At 50.0% G+C, this 19,116-nt stretch overlaps 1 long non-coding RNA gene across 2 annotated transcripts in view; it reads left to right on the top strand.

Moving 5' to 3' along the window:
• Window positions 1-12,246, top strand: part of LOC132344299 (uncharacterized) — an 84,860-nt gene extending 72,614 nt beyond the window's left edge. Inside the window, exon 3 of one of the 2 annotated variants that reach the window (XR_009493512.1) lies at window positions 11,474-12,246. This is a non-coding gene — a long non-coding RNA (uncharacterized lncRNA). The remainder of the gene's footprint in view (window positions 1-11,473) is intronic. The other variant, XR_009493511.1, reaches the window with a different exon arrangement.
• The last annotated feature ends 6,870 nt before the right edge of the window (window positions 12,247-19,116 follow it).

Below are 19,116 nucleotides of genomic sequence, written 5' to 3'. Positions count from 1 at the left end.
ACACACACACACACTTAGAGACATATACATACAGAGAGACACATGCACACACTGAGAGATGGAGAGTCATCCACACTGAGATAGAGAAACGCACACGGAGAAAGACTGAAACACTGAGAGAGAGAGACACAAAAACAGAGAGACAACATAGAGACACACATACTGAGAGACACACTCTGAAACACATACATACAGAGAGAGATACACACACAGACACAGACACACACTGAGAAACAGACACACACACACTGAGAGAACATGCCCACAGACACTCACTGAGACCCACAGCATCAGAGAGTGAGACACATACACTGTGAGAGTCAAACACACTGAGAGTGAGACAAAACCACACTGAGAGTCACACACAAGAGAGAGACACACACATTCACAGGGAGACACACACACATTGAGAGACATACACAGAGAGAGACACACAGGCTAAGAACCAGAAACACTCACACTAAACAAGACACACACACTGAGAGAGACACACAAACACACTGAGAGACACACATTCTGAGAGACACACAGAGGCACACAAATTGAGACTGACACACACGCTGAGAGAGACACACATACACTTAGAGACATACACATCAGAGAGAGATACACACACACACTGAGTGAGAAAGAGACATCCACACTGAGAGAGAGAAACACACACAGAGACACACACACAAAGAGAGACTTAAACACTGACTGAGAGACACAAACACACTGAGAGTCACACACACTGAGAGACTCACACAAACACTAAAAAGAGACACACAACACTGAGGCAGACACACAGCGAGACCGACACACACACTTAGAGGGAGAGACATAATGGGACACACACGAACAGAGACACTGTGGAGACACACAGAGAGACACACACATACAGACACACACACACACTGAAAGATACACACACACTGGGAGTTAGCCACGCACACAGTGAGAGAGAGAAAAACACACACACACCGAGAGAGACATACACAGTGAGAGAGAGACACAGATATCGAGAGACACACACATGCTAAGAACCAGAAACACTCACTGAAAGGGACACACACTCTGAGAGAGAGACAAAAACACACTGAGAGACACACATACTGAGAGACACAGACAGAGACACACAAATGGAGAGTGACGCACACGCTGACAGAGACACGCACATCCAGGAAGACAAGCACACTCCTGAGAACGAGACACACACACACATTGAGGGAGAGAAACATACACAGAGAGAGACACAAACTCCCACACTAAGAGAGACACACAAACACTGAGAGAGAGACCCACCTACACACCTGGGAGGGAGAGACACACATACTGAGAGACACACACAGACACTAAAAATAGACACACAACACTGAGGCAGACACACAATGAGACAGACACACACACACTGAGAGACAGACACGCTGGGAGACACAAGAACAGAGACACTGAGAGTCACACAGAGAGAAGCACAGAGAGAAACAAACACATACTGACAGAGACACACACTGTGATAGAGGAACACACAACACACAAAGACACACACACACTTAAAGAGTCACACACACACTTAAAGAGACACACACACACTGAAAGAGCCAAACACACACTGAGAGAGACACACACACACTGAGAGACACAGACATCCGCACTGAGAAGGAGGAAAACAAACTAAGAAACACACACAGTGAGAGAGACATACACAGTGAGACAGGGACACAGACAATGTGAAACACACACACAGAGACACACAACCACACTTAAAGACATATACATACAGAGAGAGACACACACACTCTGAGAAATAGACATCCACACTGAGAGAGAGAAATACACATGGAGAAAGAATACTGAGAGAGAGACACAAAAACAGAGAAACAACATAGAGACACGCACACTGAGAGACACACACTGAAACACATATGCATACAGAGAGACACACACACACAGAGACACAGACACACACTATGAGAGACAAAAACACAGGGACCTACAGAGTCACACACACACTCAGAGAGCAAGACACACGGACTGAGAGAGTCACATACATTAAGAGAGAGACACAAGCACACTGAGAGTCACACACACTGAGAGACTCACACAGACACTAAAAAGAGACACACAATGCTGAGGCGGAAACACAATGAGACAGATACACACACATAGAGAGTGAGACATAATGGGAGACACACGAACAGAGACACTGTGGAGACACACACACACAGACACACACACACTGATAGAGACACACACAATGAGACAGACATCCACTCTGAGAAGGAGAAACATGCAATGAGAGGCCCACACACTGACAGAGACATATGCAGAGTGAGAGGCACAAACATTGTGAGACACACACTGTGACACCCACACACACGCTTAAAGACAGACTTACAGAGAGAGAGACTCATACACACTGAGATACAGACACACTGAGAAACTCACACAAACACTAAAAACAGACACACAACACTGAGGCAGACACACAGTGAGACAGACACACACACATTGAGAGACATAATGGGAGACACAGGAACAGAGACACTGTGGGAGTTACACAGAGACACACACCCTGAAAGAGACACACACAGTGAGAGTTATCCACGCACCCTGAGACAGACAAACACACATAAGCAGAGAGAAACACCCACTGAGATAGACATACACAGTGAGAGAGAGACAGAGACATTGTGAGACACACACTGAGACACAAACACATACTTAGAGACATATACATACAGAGAGAGACACACACACACTGAGAGATAGAGAGACATCCACACTGAGATAGAGAAACACACATGGATAAAGACTGAAACACTGAGAGAGAGACACAAAAACAGAGAGACAATATATAGACATGCATACTGAGAAACACACACTGAAACACATACACATACAGAGAGAGAGAGACACACACACACAGACACACACTGAGAAACAGACACACACACACTGAGAGAACATGCCCACAGACACTCACCGAGACCCACAGCATCAGAGAGTGAGACACATACACTGTGAGAGTCAAACACACTGAGAGTGAGACAAAACCACACTGAGAGTCACACACAAGAGAGAGACACACACATTCACAGGGAGACACACACACATTGAGAGACATACACAGAGACAGAGACACACACACACGCTAAGAACCAGAAACACTCACACTAAACAAGACACACACACTGAGAGAGACACACAAACACACTGAGAGACACACATTCTGAGAGACACACAGAGGCACACAAATTGAGACTGACACACACGCTGAGAGAGACACACATACACTTAGAGACATACACATCAGGGAGAGATACACACACACACTGAGTGAGAAAGAGACATCCACACTGAGAGAGAGAAACACACACAGAGACACACACACAAAGAGAGACTTAAACACTGACTGAGAGACAAAAACACACTGAGAGTCACACACACTGAGAGACTCACACAAACACTAAAAAGAGACACACAACACTGAGGCAGACACACAGCGAGACCGACACACACACTTAGAGGGAGAGACATAATGGGACACACACGAACAGAGACACTGTGGAGACACACAGAGAGACACACACATACAGACACACACACACACTGAAAGATACACACACACTGAGAGTTAGCCACGCACACAGTGAGAGAGAGAAAAACACACACACACTGAGAGAGACATACACAATGAGAGAGAGAGACACAGATATTGAGAGACACACACATGCTAAGAACCAGAAACACTCACACTGAAAGGGACACACACACTGAGAGAGAGACAAAAACACACTGAGAGACACACATACTGAGAGACACAGACAAAGACACACAAATTGAGAATGACATACATGCTGAGAGAGACACCCACATCCAGGAAGACAAACACATTCCTGAGAGCGAGACACACACACACATTGAGGGAGAGAAATATACACAGAGAGAGAGACACACAAACTCCCACACTAAGAGAGACACACAAACACTGAGAGAGAGATACCCACCTACACACCTGGGAGGGAGAAACACACATACTGAGATACACACACAGACACTAAAAATAGACACAAAACACTGAGGCAGACACACAATGAGACAGACACACACACATTGAGAGAGAGAGACGCACCAGGAGACACAAGAACAGAGACACTGAGAGTCACACAGAGACACACACACAGAGAAGCACACACACACTGACAGAGACACACACTGTGAAAGAGGGAACACGCAACACACAGAGACACATACACACTTAGAGAGACACACACACACTGAGAGAGAGACACACACTGAGAGAGACAGACATCTGCACTGAGAAGGAGGAAAACAAACTGAGAAACACACACACTGAGAGAGACATACACACTGAGTGACAGGCACAAACATTGTGAGACACACACACTGTGACACCCACTCACACACTTAGAGACATAGACATACAGAGAGAGAGACTCACAGACACTGAGAGACACAAACACACTGAGAGACAGACACACTGAGAGATTCACACAAACACTAAAAACAGACACACAACACTGAGGCAGACACACAGTGAGACAGACACATACACATTGAGAGACACAATGGGAGACACACGAACAGAGACACTGTGGGAGTCACACAGAGACACACACACACACACACACACACACACACACCCTGAAAGACAGACACACACACACTGAGAGTTATCCACGCACACTGAGAGAGATACAAACACACACACGCTGAGAGACACACACACTGAGAGAGACATACACAGTGAGAAAGGGACACAGACATTGTGAGACACAGGCACAGAGACACACACACACACTTAGAGGCATATACATACAGAGAGAGATATACACACACACTGAGAGTCACACACATTGCAAGAGAGACACAAGCAGACTGAGAGACACACACAAGAGAGAGACAGTCACAGGGAGATACAGACACACTGATAGACATACACAGAGAGGGAGACACACACACACACACACACACACACACACACATGCTAAGAACCAGAAACACTCACACTGAACGAGACACACACACTGAGAGAGAGACAGAAACACACTGAGAGACACATATTCTGAGAGACAAGCAACAGTTAGAACTCAACATGGAACAGACTGGTTTCAAATTTGGGAAAGGAGTATATCAAGCCTGTATTTTATCACCCTGGTTATCTTATATGCATAGTACATCATGTGAAATGCCAGGCTTGATGAAGCCTGAGCTGAAATCAAGATTTCTGGGAGAAATACCAATAACCTCAGATATGACACCACTCTTATGGTAGAAAGTGAAGAGCAACTAAAGAGCCTCTTGATAAAAGTGAAAGAGGAGAGTGAAAAAGTTGGCTTAAAACTCAACGTTCAAAAAACTAAGATCGTGGCATCTGGTCCCATCACTTCATGGGAAATAGATGGGGGAAGCATGAAAACAGTGACAGATTTTATTTTCTTGGACTCCAAAATCACTGCAGATGGTGACTGCAGCCATGAAACTAAAAGACACTTCTTCCTTGGAAGAAAAGTTATGACCAAACTAGACAGCATAGTAAAAAGCAATGACATTACTTTACTGACATAGGTCTGTCTAGTCAAAGCTATGCTTTTTCCAGTAGTCATGTATGCATGTGACAGTTGGACCAGAAAAAAGGCTGGGTGCCAAAGAATTGATGCTTTTGAACTGTGATGTTGGAGAAGACTCTTGAGTGATCCTCGAACTGCAAGTACATCGATCCACTCAACCCTAAAGGAAATTGACCCTGAATATTCATAAAAAGGACTGATGTTGAAGCTGAAGTTCCAATACTCCGGCCACCTGATGCCAAGATTTGACACATTGGAAAATAACTGGATGCTGCAAAAGACTGAGGGTAAGAGGAGAAAGGGGCGACAGAGGATGAGATGCTTGGAAGGCATCATCGACTAATGGACATGAGATTGAACAAGCTCTGGTAGATGGTGAAGGACAGGGAAGCCTGGAGTGCTACAGTTCATGGGATCAAACAGAGTCTAAACAACAATTGCATTAAATCATGAAAGCTGTAACAACAAGATGAATTGACCTCTCCTGAGTGCCTTCTATGCATCAGGCACTGTGTTATGGAATTTACACCTATTAAGTGATTCTTATAGGTTTGATAATATTTAATAGATGAGAAAACAGGATTCAAGATGCAAAGTAACTCTATTTTTAGTTCTTTATTAAAGGAACTGAACCTGCCTTGTCATTAATAAGAATATGAAGACAAGCCTCACATTTACTGCAATTTTTATATTTAATTCAGCAAATATTTTAAAGGTAAACCTATTAAGCACTGAGATCAGACTTGGGGAAAGATCAGAAGAGTGAGATAATTAGTAAGACTTTGGACTTGTCCCCAGAGGCTGACTCTGTAACTGGGAGAGAGGAGAAATGGACCAGGTAAAAGGAAGAAAGGATACATCCAGATGCAGTGCAACGCCTCAGGAGAACTTTGGCCAAGAGGACACTGATCCCAACAGAGAGGATGTGGGAAAGCTTGGAGGTGCAGTTCATACTGAGCTGAGTAAACTGCAGGAGGAGACATGGAAGCAGTCGGGTTCCCCGAGTCCCCCTCCATTCCTCAACAGCATGCATTCATGAAGCTGAGCAGACCATTTAAGCCAGGCGGGAGCACTTTCAGACAGAAGATCAAAGTCTGAGAGCAAATCCCTGGCAAGGGGCACACTGTGCAGATCCAGTGCAGTGGAGGAAGGAGAGGGCTACTTGTAGGCTCTGCATGAGTGGCAGGTATAGGCGGCTGGCGTGGAGAGTGCCTTTATAAAATGAGGATCCAACATGCAAAAAGCGGGAGATCTCTTACTGAACTTCAGCTTTTTTGGCCATTCTAGATAAATCAAAAGTCCTGGCACCTGGCCCACACACCCTCCTATTGTGAGTGGCAGCTCCTTCTGGGCTAGATCGTGCTCTCTGCATGTGTTCCAGCCCCCTCGCTTCCTGTGGTTTGTACCCATTGACCTCACTTCTTCAAGTTGCCTGCCAGGGCCCTGGAGCAACAGGGACTCTGTCACTTGGCTCAGTCTCATGCTGAGTCAGAGGACTAAAAAGGTCAACAGGTTCTGTGCTTAAATCTTGTCACTACGACTTTACTACATGCTACCTTAGCTTCCTCATCTGTTAAGTGGGCATAACAGTATACTCAAATCTATAGCAACCACTCAGTATGTGTAATTTTCTTAGCATAGCATCTGGACCCATCAGTTCAGTTCAGTTGCTCAGTCATGTCCAACTCTTTGTGACCCCATGGACTGCAGAATGCCAGGCTTCCCTGTCCATCACCAACTCCCAGGGCTTGCTCAAACTCATGTCTATTGAGTCAGTAATGCCATCCAAGCATCTCATCCTCTGTCACCCCCTTCTCCTCCTGCCTTCAATCTTTCCCATCATCAGGGTTTTTTCCAATGAGTCAGATCTTTGCATCAGGTGCCAAAGTATTGGAGCTTGAGCTTCAGTATCAGTCCCTCCAATGAATATTCAGGACTGACTTCCATTAGTATTGACTGGTTTTATCTCCTTGCAGTCCAAGGGACTCTGAACAGTCTACTCCAACACCATAGTTCAAAAGCATCAATTCTTCAGCCTTCAGCCTTCTTTATGATCCAGTTCTCATATCCATACATGACTACTGGCAAAACCATAACTTTGACTACACAGACCTTTTCTATACTGTTTACGTTTATCATAGCTTTTCTTCCGAGCAGCAAGTGTCTTTTAATTTCATGAATGCAGTCACAATCTGCAGTGATTTTGGAGTCCAAGAAAATAAAATCTATCACTGTTTCCATTGTTTCCCCATCTGTTTGCCATGAAGTGATGGGACCGGACGCCATGATCTTATTTTTTTGAATGTTGAGTTTTAAGCTAGCTGTTTCACTCTCCTCTTTAACTTTCATCAAGAGACGCTTCAGTTCCTCTTTGCTTTCTGTCATAAGGGTGATGTCATCTCCATATCTGAGGTAATTGATATTTCTCCCAGCAATGTTGCTATGCCAACAGCAAGCTGCTTAAAGATAGTCCCCAGAACCCCAGAGGGACACAATAGCAGGCTGGCAACAAGGTGACTTGGAGCACTTTTTTCTGCCCTTGTCAACCAATGGTAGGTCCCAAAAGCAGATGAAAGACCACGGCATAATTTTCCTGGTTCCCTTCCCAATATCATCTTTGTGCACCAAGTTTATCCCAACCTTTCAACTCATGGAACCCTCCTTGCTGACCTAGTGACTTTGCACTGTTACTACACCCAGCATACAGATGTGAAACCTGAGGCTGGAAAAGGGTCATCACTGGCTCAAGATCTTAAACCCTGGCCAATGAGCCATGACACCACAAGGCCAAGGACAAACCCAGGCAAGGACACTGATCTGGGCTGCTCAGCCCTGCGCTGTGAGGCTGATGGTCATACACCTTCATGGGTAACCAGGGTACCTGGAGGGACACTAGGGCACAGAAGCTGGGGTGGGCAAACAAGAGACAGCCTCCAGATATTGGGCTGATTGGAAACCACAATTTTGCGCAGGGAAAACATGGCCTTTGCAATTTAGGGTCAAGATTAATCCTAAGAATATTAGCTACCAAGCATGGAGTAAGTGAGGCCTGGGTGCCACTTCCTAAAGGCAGCTTTCCATCCTGTCCAAAGCTAACACACAGGCTTCTCTGAGACAGAGGGGGGCGCCCAGCAAGGCAAGCAGCACCAGCAGCAGCACAATGACCTTTCTCCTCATCTCCTCTACTTGCATTGCCTATTGGCACTTGAGAAGTGTGGTATGAAAGCAAGTCAACAAGGTGAGCCTAATGCTGCTGAGCTTCTGGTGTCATTGCCTATGTCTCAAAACCAGAGATTTCTGAATCACATTAACACCCCAGAATTGTGTGGGTGGACCCAGGTTTTTTTGGGCTGTACTGGGAGACCACACAGGGCTCCTTCAGCTCTTGTCCTGAAACAAGATTGTGGACAGGTGTCCAGAATTACAAACTAGTGAATACACGAGTTTGCCAAGTGTCCTTCTTCTTTTTAGCTCTATGTTCCACCCATTTATACCACAGAAGACCATGGTTGGTACCAAAAGATTCCACATCCTGAGGCTGTTTGGCAGATGGTGTGGTGTATACTCATCCAGGTTGACCTGGGGCTGGCCCTCGGTCCTGCCTGTCCCAGGAAGGGTATCCCTCTAGGCCAAAGGTTGGAGGAAGGTAACAGAACCAGTACCCCTGGGCCTCCGTCAGTCTCTGAAAGTGTTGGCTCTTATTGGGGCTAAGATGACTTGTGCCTAATGCTTTGTCCAAAACCTTTGGGGGCCGCAAGAGTTTAGGGATTTAGAAATCATTAATAGTGACACAGAGATCAACACCCAGGCAGGCACATGCAAACACACTGACACGACTGCAGTGAACCATATGACTGTTAATACCAAGTGGGCTACATAGAGAAAATTCGGGATACTATAAATAGCTTCTTGGTATCATCCATTTTTTGTTTTACTACCAAAAGTGTTTAGGTCAATCTGGTGAAAACACTTGGCTGCTGAAGTGTTCTGGGTGATAGAATGGTGGACAGCAGATTATGGACCTGAGGCAGCAGGCAGATGTTGACTCCTGCACAGTTCAGGGAAGAGGCTCACAGCTTCATAGATTCCTAGTCCTGCTAGGAACTTGTGGTCCTAGCACTGGTTCCCCCCAGTTCACAAATCCTTGCAGTTTGACTCAGCTCACAATGCCTGTCTCCAGGGGCCACTATATACATCTTTGCTCAAAATCCACCAGTGGCTCTCAAGCCCCAAACCAGGCCACATCCTATAGAACCTTTGACACTGGGGGCCAATGGTGTCCATCTCTTCCCCCTTTCCTAATCTGAGGATCCTTGCTGTCTCCCTGTCTCCCAGCTGCAGACTTCAAGGTACATGCCTGCATTCCCACTCATTCTGGGGAAAGCTTTCTTGGCAAAAGAGATGCCTCTTCAACCAGTATTCATAGTAGGTGCTTTCTGGTTTACAGACTGCTTTTGTGTGAATCATCCAGTGACTGGCTCACTCCCATCAGATACACAAATAAATAGTATTACTAGTAATGGGCACATTTCACACTGTGCTCATCCTTCAGATAAACAAATGGAGACTCTGAGAGGGAGTGATTTGCTGAGACTCACACTCCAGAAGTGGTGGTGCTGGGGACCAATCCAGGTTTGAGATGGCAGAACAGAGTGTCTTCTTTCTTGCACACCACCTCTGTGGAGGACCATAGCCTCCCCAGCCTTCCTGGCTGCTGCACATACCTGCTCGCAGACTTGCCTCTGCAGGCAATGGATGAAACTTCACAGCACATCAAAGTCTCTAGAAATCCTTTGCTAAAAATCCCTCAGAGGACCTATACAGATGGTGTCAGGCTGCAGGCCCTCCACAAGCTCGCCTGCTCCAGCTACACACCTGGGCTCAGTTCCCTGCATGGGTCTAACTCTTGGCGGGCCTTCCTCCATTTCCCAGCGAAGGAGACCCTCTTCACTACAAGACCCAGCCAAGATGGCCCTCCCGTCTAAAAAGCCCTCCATGGTCCCTTGATGTGAGTCAGTGTTTGGTCCCCCACATTTCATGCTCCCCAACCTCTGCCTCGTATCAAGCTCTGCACTTTACAGGTCTGCCTGGAAGATGTGCTCCAACCTCTCCACCCCGAGCCCTGAGTGATGCAGGTGTGAGGGAATACCTGAGGGCCTGCACAGTGGAGGAGCCTCTTACAGGACAGGTGTCCTTGGACTTGAATGCACTTTTTCTTGGCACCCAAACCTGCCCTCTCCCATCAGATTGTGCTTACACCATGGCTAGCAGATGGCTTGTTGTTGGGGGCCAGAGTGAGGTACTCCGCCCGTGACAAAGGTCATGAGGAAGGAGGCTCGACATACGCAAAGGCGGGATCGAGCCTCAGGAGTCCCCCTGGAACTCCTCGAGCATCTACCCCCATAACCAGAGCCTGCCTACTTTACTACTTTGTGCTCACCTACACCTCTGACTTTACGGGGGGCTGTCCCCCACCACCTCTTTTGGAGAAGGAGTTAACTTAGAGCTCCAGTTTATAATAATTCCTGGGCGTGATAAGAGTGTTTTAACCTACAAACTCCTCTGAAGGTTCTCTGGCCTGCCTGACAGGCTTGTCCGGCCACATGTGATCGCTCACAGCCTCCCAACCGTGAGAAGCACAAGATGCTTTAAACCTTCTAAAAACAGGTTCCTTAGAAAAGTTAGAAAACTATTAGTATAAGTATAATGGGCTAATTAGAAATTGTGTTGGTGAAGGGTTTTTCATTTGTTGAGCCAATGTTTGTTGCTAAGTCTCCACATCCCCTGCCCTTACACACATTAATGAATATATAGAATTAACCTTTGATATTAATCACGTTAGACCTTAGGCTAAGTAAATTCTTTCCTTAACTAAAACCCACTACACCCTCACCCTGTAGGAATGTAACTTTATTTGGGTGGCGTCTGTTTTGAGAATAATCAGCCCTGGAGAAATAAGTGTCCTGATTGACTGACCGCTGTCACAAGGAGAGGGTCGTAAATTGTCAGCAGGCCCCCCTGGCCAGAAGATGATGTAACACCCCTAAGACCTCTGTATACATTTGTGTGAAGCACCTGACTTTAATAAAAGTCAGGACTGCTGTCCCCACGTGACTTTTGTATAACATCTTAGTGTATAAAAACAGACTCTGGAAAATAAAGAATTGGGATCAGTTTCTCGAAATACTGGTCTCCCCATGTCTCTCTCTCCCTCTGGCTGAGTCTCCATCTGGAGCGCGGAACCCACCATGCTTACTAATTATGCCTGGGCTTCTAAGATCCGACCGGGGAGGCCTCAGTGTCTCCTCTCCTTCGGGAGAACGGAAGGACGCCTGCGGCCTACGTAAGTGGTGCAAGCTTCTTGTCTTGAAGTTTTATTGGTCTCCCGCGTAAACCAAGCTACTCAGCCTCTTTTCTCCACTGAATTTTCCTACTGAGCTATCCTTATTCTATTACTCTTTATATCTCTAATTAATATCTAATTGAAGCTATCGTATCCTGACCCTCGCCGACGCCGTCTCTCCTTCGAGTACCCTGGATCAGCCGGGGCTGGTCCTCGGCAGCTTGTGACCAGCACACTGGAAGCAGTTCTCTTGCCCAACCCAGCAGTTGTCTGATGCAAAAGATGCCAAGAGCCCCTCCCACCAGGCTGCATGCAGGGCAGAGTGTGGTGCCACCTGGGCAAAAGCACTTGGTGTCCTGTGTGTACACACAGCCACTGCTTGGGCACCAAATCCTGGTTTCTGTTTTCCTGCTCGGTCAATAGCAATCACGAGGCCTCAGGCACTGTGAGGTCCTGAACACCAGGGCCCACTGTGGACACCTCCAATGCCTGTCTGTGCTATGCACCTCCCGATGGGCTGGCAGGAACTGTCAGGTCAACATCACAGGTGAAGGGATGCCCTGTTCAACCATGCCTGCTCCCTGTCCCCTTGGTGGTGAGTCCCCAGCCAGCCTCCAGCACCAACTCCCCACCCTCCCCACCCGTGTGAACAGCCTCACAAAGGACCCATACCAAGAAGGCTGGCCCTGGAGTGGTCCAAGTAGAAGTGGCAAGATGGGCCCGGTACTTGGTTGACATCCCTGTCCCACTGGTTATGAGGACCCATCCTGGGGGTAGTCTATGTGCCCTCAGACCTGGGCTCAAGACCACAGTCCAGCTGCTAGAACTTTTCTGGGCTGGCAAGGGGAGAGGAATTCCCCAGCAAGTAAGATCCAGGCATGTGGAATGTGGGGTGAATAGAGGGTAGTGACTTCTTATCTTTGCTGTCTTCAGGCGGATGACCAGCCCAGGATGAAGAACAGTGAGAACCAAGGTGGGATGGTGGCCAGGGTCTCCCTGGAAGCTGACAAAGCTTCAGGCAGTGGACAAACATCGGCCCAAGATTCAATAGGAGTGGCTGAATCTCAAAGACACTGAATGTTCCACCAAGGCAGGCCTGACCCACTGGCATTGGATGTCCTCTTGGGAAAACATGCATCCCTGACATGAAGGCCAGGGAGACTGGGAGGCAGGCCCTAGAAGACCGGGACATCCCAGACATCTCTGAACTTCTGAGCCTGCAGGAGCAGCCCACCTCCCCACCCCATAAAGAGCTGGTTCCCCCACCAGGGAGCAAACTGGACCAGAGTCCTCCACCATAGGTGCCCCTCTGTCCCAGAAATCAGGGGAGCTGGCTGCCCTGATCTGCAGCAGGACCCACGGCACTACCAGCACAAAAACCAAGGAAGCATGGGAAGAGCTGATCATCTACTGCCCAGCCACCAAGCAGAGCAAAATCACTATGCAACACAGGCTGGGCATTCCGGGCTGGGTGGTGGAGGAGATGGACAACACCCCCCTTCCCCCATACCTGCTGCCCAGGGGCTGCAGCAGAGGTCATGGGGTTGCACTGAGCTGCCAGGAGCCAGGGACCATGACGAAGGCTGCCGCCTCCCAGGAGGCCGGACCCACAGAGCAGGGCAAGTAGTCAACACAACACGGCCTCCTGGAAGCTAGATAGGTGGGTAACCAACCAAGGTATAGTCTAAATGACACTGAGGCCTAGGGCAGCCATCCCAGTAAACAGGTCAAGATCCCTCGCCCAGGTTCAGCCACTGAGCTAGTTCTCAGGTCTGGAACTGAGGAACAGGAATGGGGCAGGACCCCGGGAGAAGGATGCTGCCATACCACAGCAAACAGACACGGGAATGACCCCATCCCCTCCCAAAGGGACCTCAGGCTCTGAGATGGTGAACCCACACAGTGAGGTGGGACCACCAGAGGGGTGGAGGTTGCCAGACACACAGTCAATGTGACACAACATGAGAGACATTGTTAACTCTGACTCTGCAACCCCTTCTGGACCACCCCTTGGGCTGGGGTTTCTGGGCACAAGGGGGTCAAGGGGCAAGGGACATGGGCCCAGTCCTGAGGATTTGTCAGTTGGTCTTGAGCTGGGGGACCTGGAATGCAGTATCCCCCACAGCCAGGTGCAGGGCTTAGTGAGACATCTGTCGAGGAGTCCTTCAGAACCTGGGGGAACATGTGATGTGAGGAAAAGATGGTAAGGCCGAATGGAAACCCTGTGTGAACTCCATCGATTAAAAGAGAAACACATAGAAAAAGAGGGGGGATACACGCCCCACTCACGAACTGGATAACCTTCTCACTTATGGTGACACTTTATGGGCATCCTCTGCTATTGACTCCTCACACCCTCTCTGTGCTTGGCCAAGTCGCCATGGTGGGCACACAGCATTCAAAAGGTAGCTGGATGGGGCTCCCACCCAGAGCAGGAGAGTCTACTCACTGAAGTCCTCTCACCATGAGTATGGGATGGCAACGCACACTTCAGTCCACCCTCCCTGCTTCTCGTTCTCACAAACTAAGCTGGATCCATTCTGTGGGCCGCAGCCTGGTGTCCAGAAGCCCCCTCCAGTGCTGAGGGTTGTGGCACCCAGGTCATGGCCAACCTGCCCAGATGGAGGACAGTGAAGCCCCCATAGACCCCAGAGCTTGGGAGTGATGGACATGTGGAAACCAGCATCTCCCATCCCCTGGTCAGACGTGATATAAAAGCCTGTGATGTGAATGCAAGCAGGGCAGCGTCAGAGGGTCACAGAAGACCCCCCAGCCCCCCCTGGGTGGTGCCCCATCCCCTGGGCAGTCAGCACCCTGAGGAGCAGCAGCAGAGTGGCCATCCATGTCCACAGGTCCCATGTGTGCCACATCTTCTCAAATAACTGCATCAGAACTGAGATTAAATCAGAAATGCATCCAGTTCTCAGGCTGGCCCCTCCATCTGGGCCATATGGAGAGAGGTGCAGTCAACAGGAGCTGCCCTGGGGACAGAGGGGAAGTAGGTCTGGCTGACCTCCTGAAGCTACATGGCTGCCCCTGGGCTTGTCCTGCATGTGGGAGTCTAAGGCCCAGAACCAAAGCTAGGCAGGTACCAAGGGACTGAAACAGATGTGAAGGAGCCCTCTCTCACGGGCAGAGTGCTGGATGCCAAGGCAGCGTCTCCTCAGGGACTGCTCACTCCAGGTGCCAAGCCTGGGGGTGGATGGTGGCCCCCGGTGGGAGGACCTGACAGACACAGGCTGACCTGTGGGGCACCTATGGCTCCGAGACACTAGGTAAATACTGAGTCCACTGCTAGCCTCCAAACAGAAGAGGACGAATCTGCAATACAAACACCAGGGCGGGATGAGCACCCACACCCTGAAAGAAGTGCCCACAACTCAGTACAGATAGGACACAGAGCTCAGCGGAGAGATGGGTAACAGGCATTTCAGAGAGGAAAACACATCGGCCAAGGAGGACACAAGGGAAACCGAGAATCTGGGTTGAGCCTGTCCCAGGTCAGTGCTGCCCACAAACATACAGCAGGGACAAAATGGAACCCTCATCAAGCCTCAGAGATCCAGGTGGGGTTCGGAGGCAGCAATCCACATGGCTCAGTCCTCACATCTGGGCACGTGAGGAGAGCTGGGGCCAGCAGCAGGGAAGGGACAGGTGCAGAGCAATGCCATGGAGCAGGGCCTCACAGCTGCCCCCATCAGCAGCCACACTTCATAGGTGTCCAGTTCGCTGGGCGAGGTATAGTTCAAAACCAGGATGTGGGAAGAACAGCAGCAGCCCATCCACTATTCACAGGACCCTCCCTCATGATCTGAAACCACTACTGGTTTCATATGTGTCTGGGGTGTCTGGAGGCAGCTGGTAACCAGTCTTGGGGCGAGGAGTGGGGCGCCAGCATGAGGGAGTTTGTGTTGATTGCTTGGGTCCCCACAGTGCTGAGGCCTCAAATTCAGGAGGCAGCCCCTGCCCTTCAACTTGTGGTCAGGAGGCTTCTGCAAGGAGAGAGCAGGCTGCCTGCTGACTCAACATTCCCACAGCAGCAGTTGTGTGGGTACCCAGCTAACAGGAACCAAGGAGATCCTGGCCTTGCCTTCCTGGGTCTCAGCGACCCTGTGGGGGTCCAGACTCGTGCACAACTGCCACAGTCTGGGAGAAAGTAGGGGACAAAGGCGGGCAGCAGGAAGATGCAAGATGCCCCAGAACTCCCAGATGAGAGTGCCTGATACTTGGGCAAATGTAGAAAGGGGTGTTACAGTCGTGCCTGGAGGGAAGACAGTAGGTGGTCAGGACAAGAGGAGCCAGAGGTCCAGGGGCAGGACAAGATTGGCCAATGGTCCAGGGGCAGAACTGCATGAGAAAGTGTGGGGGCCCAGATGAGCTCTGCACAGAGCCCAGGGCCAGCACAGCTAACAGAGTGCTGGGTGACAAGGAAGGAGACCTGGGACTACTGGAAGCCCCCCAAGGTACCACAGATGGGTTGGGGCTTAAATAGGAGAGGGCTCCACTGTGCTTTCCTTCCAGGGTTGAGGACAGATGTGCTTGTGGTGTTACACAGAATCAGTGGTGTGTGCAATGCTGTCTGGAGGAGGAGAGACAAGAGGGGTCCAGACTGATAGGGGGCTGTAGGCTGACAGCACCAGCCCCAGGCCATGAGGCCTGAGCTCAGCTAGTAGCAGTGGGGACAGGAAAAAGAGTATTTACTGTGATCAGTCACTTGGGAGGCAGGGACACAGCAGGGAGGGTGGCGGTCAGGAGCAGAGTCAGGTGGCTGCCCTGGGTGGGCTGAGCCCCCAGACGAGAGGAAGAGGACAGGAAACAGTTTTGAAGGTGAAGCTGCCTTTCTCTGAGACATCTCAGGTCCCAGGGGCAGCAGGAAACACAGTGAGGATTTTATTCTGCCTTTTCCAAAAAAATAGACTGTTGCTCAGCATTGGCCACCAGTCCCAGGTTGGCTTGGAGGGGAGCCAGCCTGGGCTTTCAGCCCAGAGATGGGAAACTCTGCCCAGAGGCTGCCCCTCTACCTGCTTCCCTGGCCCTTGGGGTCCACTCTGAAGCTCAGATGCAGTTGCTGAAGACCCTGGGTCGCAGTCACTTTGACTCTGGCTGAGTCTCACGGACTGGACGCCTATGGCAAGGACTCAAAAGGGCACAGTCTGGCCTCCGCCATGAAGCTGGACAGACCCACTCTCCGTGGGTTCCCTGGACTTCAATCCTGTCAGCCTCACCCCGCCTGTGATGGCTCCACCCAGGCCCAGCCTCACCCCACCCTGCCTCCTTCTCCAGAAGCTCCTTCTCACCCAGGTCTTTCCCACACTTCAGCCTCTGACTCCTTGCCCTGTTCCTCCTGCCTCCGCCCCTCTCTTCTTCCCAGCCGCTCACTTCCTGGTCCTCCTCTGGGTCCTTCTCCAGGCCGCTGATCTGCAGGTTCCTCCCGGCCTGACCTTCCAGGTGCCTCAGAGTGTGGTGGATTCTGTTTCATCTCCTAGCAGACAGGGCCAGTGAAGGAATGCGCCTTTGTTCATATGTGCGTGTCTGCATATGGGCGTGTCTATGTAAATGTGTGCCTGCATGTGTACAGGTAGCCGTACACACCAGAAATGACAGGTGTCAGTGTTTGTGGGTGCCATGCAACTGAGGCCAGCCAGCACTCTCAGCAGTCTCGGTCCTGGTGGTGCACCACTGTCCTGCCTGGCGGCCACAGTCCAGCCATCCCAAAGTGCCCGTGACTCACTCTGTTTGTAGGAAGGGGGGACCTGCTTCATGCATGGAGGTTACCTCCAGACAGGGCTTTCCAGGCTCTGGGACCAGGAGCACCTGCCATGCGGCCGAGCAGCACATTCAGGTCCCCTCCATGGCCACAGTCCCCACCTGCTTTCTTTCCATGTGTGTGTCCTGGTGATGCCCTGGGACACGTGTGAAGGCATCCTTGATCTCCTTCCAGCCTCGTACTCCACCCCCAGACTGTGACCCCAAGCGAGCCCCACCTTCCCCCTATGAGCAGCCCCCACCCAGGCCTGACCCTGCAGGGCTCAGCTGCTTGTTCATGGTTCCCCTCCTGGTGGGACCCAACCACAAGTCCATGGAGGGCGGCCGACTGAATATGGTGACCCCAGGATCCTTCCAGAGTGGCAGTGTGAGGAGAGGAGTCATTTTCTCTGGTTCCTTGCGGGGCTCTCCTGGACTATAAATCACCATCACTCCTGCGGGATGGGTTTCTGTGCTGCTGACTAAGGCATTGTGGGGTCCCTACCCAGCCACGTAAGGACAGGCCAGCTGCTGTGATGAGCAGAACCAACCCTAAGGGAACATGCACATGTGTTTCTCATCAGTTGGGCCCTACTGTGTCCTTGTGGTCTGAGGCCTCTGCTGAGGAGAAGACCGTGGTGGCTTGTCCAAGACTGGTGTATTGTCACTGATGATTTTCTTCCTGTTCCTCTGGTCCTCATGCAAGTGAAGATGCCCAGTCAAGCAGGCAGAAGTGTGTTTTCTCCTCTGGCCAACAAGCAGGCACCCTCTGCTTCAAGTGGTAGAAGTACTTGAGCCCCTTTTTGCTCAGGGATTCCACCCACACTGATGAGATTTGGAGGCACCCAGGAGGGGATGAGTTGGCTAAAAAACTGAATGGTGGAAACTGGCAAGCCTGGGATCCAGTCACATACCCTAGTAGAAGACATAGCAATGACCAAGCCCCAGGGGCCAGCCAGGCTACCTGGGAACCAAGCCAGACCCAGTGAAAAATGTGACCCTTTGTCACTCAGCAGGTGGGCAAAGTTTCAACCAAATGATGATGCTCAGGGCCAGCCAGGGTGTGAGGACATAACACCCTTGCCTGTTGTTGCTGGAGTGGAAACGGGGGATGCCTTTGCAGAAGGCCATTTGCTGGTGTGTGTCAGTACCTCAGGTGTGTGTTCTTTGCCCCAGGCCTCCTCCTGCATGGTTTCTTCAGTGAGTGTGTGGTCATCTTGAGTGGCTGTATTGGCAGAATGAGTTTTCCCTTCCCTTCCATCAGGGGGAAGCATCAGTAACTTGTTGGATCCCTGAAACTGGGAGATGTAAACAGACACCGTGTGAGGTGAAAACATGCACATGAAGTTGTGCAGAAGAGGAGGAGTGTACCTAAGGTCCTGGGACTAGAGAAGACATCCCCCCATGCCCCAATTTCCCTGGCAGAGAGATGTCAGGGCAAGGCTGATCGTCTGG

The sequence above is a fragment of the Bos taurus genome, chromosome X, assembly GCF_002263795.3.
Source record: "Bos taurus isolate L1 Dominette 01449 registration number 42190680 breed Hereford chromosome X, ARS-UCD2.0, whole genome shotgun sequence".
Classification (NCBI taxonomy): domain Eukaryota; kingdom Metazoa; phylum Chordata; class Mammalia; order Artiodactyla; family Bovidae; genus Bos; species Bos taurus.
This window is presented reverse-complemented; position numbering and strand designations above follow the sequence as displayed.